The sequence below is a fragment of the Dysidea avara genome, chromosome 14 (assembly GCF_963678975.1).
Source record: "Dysidea avara chromosome 14, odDysAvar1.4, whole genome shotgun sequence".
In the NCBI taxonomy this organism is placed as follows: domain Eukaryota; kingdom Metazoa; phylum Porifera; class Demospongiae; order Dictyoceratida; family Dysideidae; genus Dysidea; species Dysidea avara.
The window spans coordinates 10,527,623-10,535,290 of record NC_089285.1 but is presented as its reverse complement, the minus strand read 5'-3'; the positions used below and the strand labels follow the sequence as shown (position 1 = coordinate 10,535,290).

Here is a 7,668-nt window from a genome sequence, read left to right as displayed (position 1 = left end):
GGTTGTAGCTCACCGACGCTAACTACAAAGCCAGCTAGTGAACTATGATGCTTGGAATGATCATTAACTATCTACTGTAGCTATATACATCCAAAGCCGCGAGAAAAGCCATGGAGGACCGCGACTGTGTCCGCGGACCCGGCGAGACCGAGACTGCTTCGATGGTTTGGTGCCGACTATTACTGCTTGTGAAGTGCCAAAGAAAACCGTAAGATCCTTGTTTGAGCAGGCAGCTCGCATTGCTGTGTCCTGTTCTTACAGAATTTTTAATTCTAGAGCCTCCCCGGGCTGGGATCTTTTAGACCACCTTAGGTAAATTTTAAGTATTACGTATAAGTAGATATAGATTTTTTTTTTGGTGTATTGTAATTTAATTTACTTTTAGTTAATGTAAGTCTTGCCAGGGCTCCTGTACTGATCCATCAACACATGGTACCCCTGTGTCTAGGCCCCTGTATGCTTGTAATGTATATTTTGTCTTAATCATTAAGACGTTTATTCTCTCTTTAAGTAATAATTAAATCTTCGTGCTTATTCTGTGCTATTGAGTTGTATAATTATTATAGCTATTTGCATGCCACTGTATAAATATTAACTCTAAGTAGAGCTATGTATAGAGCTAGAGGTGATTGTAGCTAGCTATTCAGCACAATTTTTAACTTGTGCATGGATTAACATTAATGCATAATAGCTGTTTTAATAACATTACTACTCCGATAAGAACGGCTATGCCGATTACTGTGACCATGAGGTTAAATAAAATAACAAATGAATAAGTGATGTGATCATTAATAAAACTTGAGGCTACATAGCCTCTGCATATAGTTCAAAAATACAGTCTTGTTGATAGAAATTAGTGTACATAGCTATATAAATACCCCATCGATCAATTTTGACAACTCTTACAGTACCACTTCTTCCCTTTCTGAACTTGAGTATTGATACAGTTAAAATGAAACCACTCTTTACATTCTTCATTGTCACAGCGTACCATAGGAGCTCCATCATCTACACATCTGCAATAACAATAAACACTGATGTTGATGAGACTATAGAACTTCCAGCTCTTCTTGCTCTAATAACTGGAAAGGGTTGAACCATTCGTTCGTCAAAGCATTTGATTAGGTGTTTTCTCATCACTCCTTGGTTATAAACATAGCAGCTTGGATCCTGCCCATAAACCAGAGATGTGGAGTAAGCAGCTGCAAATAATCCGCAGTCATCAGTACCAGCCTGCTTGTTTGTACTAGCAAATTTGACAGTGATGGTTTTCTTTTGTGATTTCAGCAGTTTGGCTAGCTGAGCTTTAGTGTCCTCAGAGATGGTGAAATGTAGGGAATCATAAATGGTGACATCAACACTGGAGTCAAGTGTGGAAACCGTAACCCAATGGTTGCCATTCACATGTAAGACCTGAACACTTCCTGGTAAAATTTTATTGCTTTTTTTCAAGACTAAAGCAGTGTCCTCTAATCCATTGACTAGCGGAAACTGCTCTTTCAGAAAAAACTGCATTGCACTTAATTGTGTTCCATAGAGCCATTTGCCATCTGCAAGTATTCTTCTGTCAGAATTGTACAGACACATTCCTTTGATTTTGAGCCACGCATTTGAGACATTGCTATCTTCATCTTCACCTTCATGGTCTATGACAACTACATCCAGAGTTTTGGTAACATCATTATCACCTATAACAAAAGGCTCAACCATTTTAGTTCCAGGTAAACTCTCTGAATAAGGTTGCTTACTTCTAACTCTGAATATTCTATCAGGGGATAGTCGCTCCCCTTCTTGGAGCAACCAAAGGGCAGTAGTTTTTCGAATTAAAACAGATTTGTGATTATGAGTCAGTACTTCAACAAAAGGATTAAACTTGCTCTGACCTGCATGCACAGATTTCTTTTGATTGTCATTCTGTACTTCAACACATTGATACATTGGTATTGTTGAAGAAGGCAGGCGCTGAAATGCTAATCTTTTCTTCTTCTGCTCAAGCCTTTCCTGAAGGGTGCTATCAATACACCCACTTTCAATACATGCTCCTATATCATCTGATATGTGTATAGACTCCTCACTAGTAGAGTCATCAACAGTCTCCTCTTCTGCTCTGTTGTCATTAACATCGTCATTTTCAGTATCGCTATCATCACCATCATCATCAACACTGCACAAAAAATTTTCCTTGCCACCATCTATTCCAACAATAGTTTTATCGGACCCCCACAAAGTATGCTTCTCAAACAGCTCAGCCATGCCCAGCTTTTCAACCATTAATTTTGCTTTGTCCTTGGCCTTGCCGATTGCTTTATCTATTTCATCATTGGTGAAATCAAGACTATGAGAGAGCCTTTGAGCTTTACGTTGTTGCTTAATCACTCTTGGGAAGATTATTTCTTTATCTGAATTAGCCTGAAGGGCTAACTGAATATGCAAACGATGTAACCTTCGTAGCAATCCGAGCATACCGAAATTGATCATCGTTGAAAATATGCTACTCATACTTCTTGCAGCTCTGAAAGTAGCTTCACAGGATTGTGATCCAAGAAGCCAAGGTAAAAAACATTTGCTGTTATTGACATGATCTCGAATGGTAATCAGGAACACAATCAATGCATGAGCATTCAGCTCGATGCACATATATGCATTTGATGTAATAAAATTATCTCGAAGAGTAAATGATTTATTTAATATCAACCACTTTCGCCAATATCTCATAAAAAATACAACATACCACAGATCTTCGATTCGTTCAAGTGGGCCCAGCTGCTGATCTAAAAAGCTATTTGTGGCACATCTCATAAGCTCAATGTAGCATTTTGTGGCATCACTCTGTGGTACCTCAGACAACAAATGTCAAGCTGTTGTAATGTTTATAACAGCCTGAAAGTTCTGCTTATCTTTATGATTAATGTCTCTCAATCGCAATCCATGCTGATCTTTCTGGAATTTTCTTGTCAAGGCTTGTAGGTGACTTCCCGTTGCTGTATAATCTCCCATCCGTAAAGCAATATTTGGCTTCAGTAAACGGCTCTTCAACTTGACAGCAAGGTGGACAGTGTCTTGAACGAATGCTATATTTATTGGCTGAATATGAAACCAATTCTCCCAGGCGGTGGGTATAGTTGAAGATAAGTTATTGGTTGGCAGTGAATGAGATGATGGTACAAACGAGGAGGATATCTTCATACATTTCATTAACCTGCTATCACCATCAGCCCCAAAGCTTAATACCGTAATGCCACGCTTGGAACATTCATTTGTGATGTATGTCCACCTTGGCAGCAGATCTTCTGCACAAAACTTATTATCAGTACCAAAGCACACTAGGCAAAATGGTGGCACATTTTGCCACAATGGTTGTGCCATATAGACATAAGCATATTTTGCCACTGAAACTTTGCGAAACATGTTTTCCATAGCAGGAAATGACACTGCCACAAAAGCATCTATTACTGGCAAACCATCACTATTCAGTGGTAGCACAAATCCTACACATCTGTCAGTTGCGCAGTCATATTCCACTCGTCCTACCACTCTTGTTGCATCTTCACCTATTGAAACAAATAGGGGTGCTTTGTAGCGGTCAATGTGCTCCTTCAGTTGATCAAATCTAAATAAGCCTTCATCAATAACTTGGTACTCAGAATAAATGGCAGTTTGAATAGTTCGAACACATGGTAATGCCTGTGGAATGTTTTGATGAATAAATTCATATGACAAAGGTCCAGCAAAAAGAAACAGTGCAGTTGCAATCTTTCTCATAATTTCTGAATGCCTTCGATGTGTGGGATATTTATAATGATTGCGCTCTGCATTCTTTATCAATTCTTGTAAGATATTGGAAAATGATATTGTGTTAGCTGAATTCACATAAAGAGTTGTCTCCGAAGATCGTACCTGTTGTAGCAATGCAGTCAGTGTGTCATTTTTGTGCTCTAATTGCTCTATGGTACTCATGATTTTCCAGTAACCTGTTATAAGAGATTGTGATGGATCAGAAGCAGCTGCTTCAAGATGCCTTTTCTTTCTAGAAGACCATGACCATTCTGGGGGGCGTGGTTTTTTTTCAGCCCCTCTTTCCGTATGGAAAGAGGGGCTACCTAAAAAACCTGGTTCTCTGATTGATCACTGCTGGCTAAAGCTTGAGAATAATTATTTTTCAAGGCACTTACAGCTGTCAAATCAATTAAGCTATTATCAGCATTACTTGAATGTGTGCTTACTCTACTGCTAGAAGAACCATTGCCATCGCTAGCTGAAGACTCTGTAAAATAGCCCCCTAAGGAAGTTTGACTGAACTTTTTCTTATCCTTTTTCTCGCTTTCGTCTTTATTTTTATCCATGCACGAATCGACATGCCGGTAAAAATTGGAATTGGAAAATGACTGATAGGTTTTTTGCAGCAAAATGGAATTTCCACAATTGAGACACCTAATAGATACTTCAAAATCTCCAGGGCAACCTTTTGGTACAATATGCAGTGAATAATGTTCACCTTCTTGCATTTCCCACAAGTAGCTCTTTTCTTGTCTTTTTGTCCATGTGCATAAATTATGCCTCACCTGCTTAGAAACATCAACAAGTGTAGGAACTGTAACAGTTGAGTCATCAGAAGTAGTCTGCTTTTCTGTTATTTTCCTTTTCTTGTTTACCTTAGCAAACTGGGAATCCATTTTTCTTTTTGAGTAAACGTTGACATCACTCTTATTTCGGCATAATGTTTTCACTTCTCTGATAAAATGGCAAAGCCTGATTCTGTGCCCAGGTGAAAATTCAAATGGACTAGAAGAATATGGATTATGGTTTGGAGAGGAAGCAAATTTTCGCTCTATGTATTTCTCAATCTTCTCAATAGAATTACCTGGGTTTTCACTAGTATCCATTGAAGAGAGAACTTCTATTTCATCAAACCCTGCTGACACAACACAGTTTACGATGTATGGTGGAAGCTTCTGTTTCATTAGTCTCATCACTCTTAAATTCATTTTATTTCTCTGCACCTCATCTGACGAGTCGGAGGACGAGTCATCAAGTGTATCATAATCAGGTACTTCACTTTGCGAGTCACTTGGTCTTTGATGAGAAATCTTGGAGGAAATGGAGTTCGTTGAAAGCTTACTAGTTTGTTGATGTCTAACCAACAAAAAATGTAATTATTACAGCTTGAAATTAGCTATTGTGCTCTTACTTTTGAGATAAAGATTCATTAGCTTCCGAATTTAATTCAGCTTCACATGGGGCTTCATGGGGTTCCAAGTGATCTCTATTCGAACTTGCAGTACATTTTTGAGTCAGGACTTGATTCAACCTCGGATTCAACTGAATAATTGATGAGCTACAAACAGATAATTCCGCGGATAATTGAGTTGCAACCTCGCAGTCAAGACAGCGGCATGCTCGACTCAGTGATGGCATGCGTACTCACCTTTGTTCAGTTACTAGTCCTGATTGGATTGTTGCTTCATTCGGCCCGGCTTCACTGACTGCAGCTCCACGCTGAGTAGTAGTGGGTCCTGGGGTGCTAATCGAGGTGCTAATTGGCTTACTGCTGATATCACGCTCCTCCTCGTGTTCAGAAGGGAAGCTTGACGATGTTGAATTTATATCCATCTTAACCCCGATCTTAAGGGAAATTGATAGCCCCGTTGATAGCTAATGAACTCCGGAATGAACTCCGGAATGAACTCGATAACGAGATCAGCATGAGGTGAAACACGTGGTCCCGCACATGTCACCACGATTAAACATCACGTGATACATAGTAAACAAACATTTACGGATAAAATACGGAAAAAATAGGTGAAGATTTTAAGATTTTCGTTCAGATTTTCGGCAGCTCCTACGAGATTTTCAGCTTGTTGCTGACCCCTCGGGTTCATATCAAATGAAGTGCTTTTCACACAGTTGGGACAATTACGCTGAGGATTACGCAGTACGAGCTATGATGGTTAGCTGGCATGTTGCAATGGAGCGGGCCATTTTATATAGACTCAATCAGTAACTGAGCTGGTCAAGACGAATGTAAGTATAACCCCTCCAGCCATAACAACTGCTTACCAACAGAGCTACAGCTACTTTCCACGAACCATCAAGCAGTGGAATAACCTTGAGAATAAGCGAGGAGAACAAGTTTGATATAATTGACGCCCGCCGCAGATAATTAAATGACGTAATCTTATATCATGTGATAAGAACAATATACGAAAATACACGTACATATACGGAAATATGATTTGAATATATTCCATATTCCATATTTCAGTTCTGATGTTCGACGATATTCCTGCCAGTGACGGACCCCTCGGAGAAACAGCTGGTATGCAAAAGAAGCAATAGACAATATGCATACCGAAAACATTCTAATAAGCACGTGATCTTTTGACGGTGAATTAAGTGCGAATTGATTCATAGCGTGGCAGTATCAGCGATTCTTACAGAGCGGTGACTTCTTCTACCCAGGAGATAGTATAACTGGCGAGCGAAAGGTTTCCCGTAGCATTAGTGGTGAGTTATAGTCCTAGCGAAGTTATCAGCGTTTCTTACGGAGAGGTGATTTCTTCTATCTAGGAGGTAACACACCTGGCGAGAGAAAGCCTGCCTGTAGCATTAGTGGTGAGTTATAGTCTGAGCCGCATTAGCTACCCATACTTATGTATGGGATTTTCACAAAATTTCGGTAGTCGTTCACCGTCAACTTTTTTTGGAAAGCGTCGCCGCACTACTGTAATTGATCATTTTTCTTTCGAATAATATAGCATGCATATTGTCTATTAACTTGGATTGAACTACTCAAGAATTTACAGACTGATAGCTTAGCTGAAGTTTTAAAAACCTCAATGGAGGAAGCCGCTGAATATCAGACAACTGTGAAAGAATTCTGTGACAATACTCAATTTATCGAAGCTGGAAAAGAGTTTCCATGGTATAACACAGCATCCATGCACATGTGTGTGTATGTCATAAATGATAAATTACAGATCGATTGGAGAAAATGTTACACAAATCCAAAGCCTGGAGGTGATTGGGTTTACCCATTAACAGACTACTTTAATAAACTAGATCATGAGAAAAAATCTGATGACAGTGATACTGTTCCTGTGTATGTACAACATCAATAGCAATTTATGTATGTCACGAGGCTGCAGCTAATTTCACATGAGCAATGGCTATTGTGGCATGCAGACTATGTTATACAGTGAAACCTGTTATTAAGGACACCTTGGGACCAACCAAATTTGTCCTGTTTTTCAAGGTGTTCTGATTTTCCAAGTTACATGTTAATGGGGATACTTTTTGGGACTGTTATCGAGTGTTGCAGGTGTCCTTATTGTAAAATTGTCATGTTCAGCAAGGGGTCTAAGACACCCAATCTCTCATAAAATAGTGTGATCTAAGATGTGCATGGCACTCTAAAGTCACGTATGCACAACAAGATGCCATTTTTGAGGGCAAAAAATACTTGTGCTTTATGCTATGAAAAATTTTAACTGCCAAAAATGTGAATTAAGGAATCGTACTGGGAGATGGAGTACCATTATAGTAATTTACTAGCACCTACATATGATGATATATAGAGACAGTTTTTGCAAAAGAACACTACACAGTAAGTTCAAATGGGTCAATTCAACCTCCATGAGTAAATTTAAACTACAGAAATTTGGTCAAAAT

General features: G+C 39.1%; 1 long non-coding RNA gene across 1 annotated transcript; it reads left to right on the top strand.

The window, feature by feature from the left end:
* Positions 1-6,197: 6,197 nt before the first annotated feature.
* On the top strand, positions 6,198-7,191 carry LOC136244524 (uncharacterized). Its single transcript, XR_010695378.1, has 2 exons — positions 6,198-6,922; positions 6,978-7,191. It is a non-coding gene; the product is annotated as an uncharacterized lncRNA (long non-coding RNA).
* The last annotated feature ends 477 nt before the right edge of the window (positions 7,192-7,668 follow it).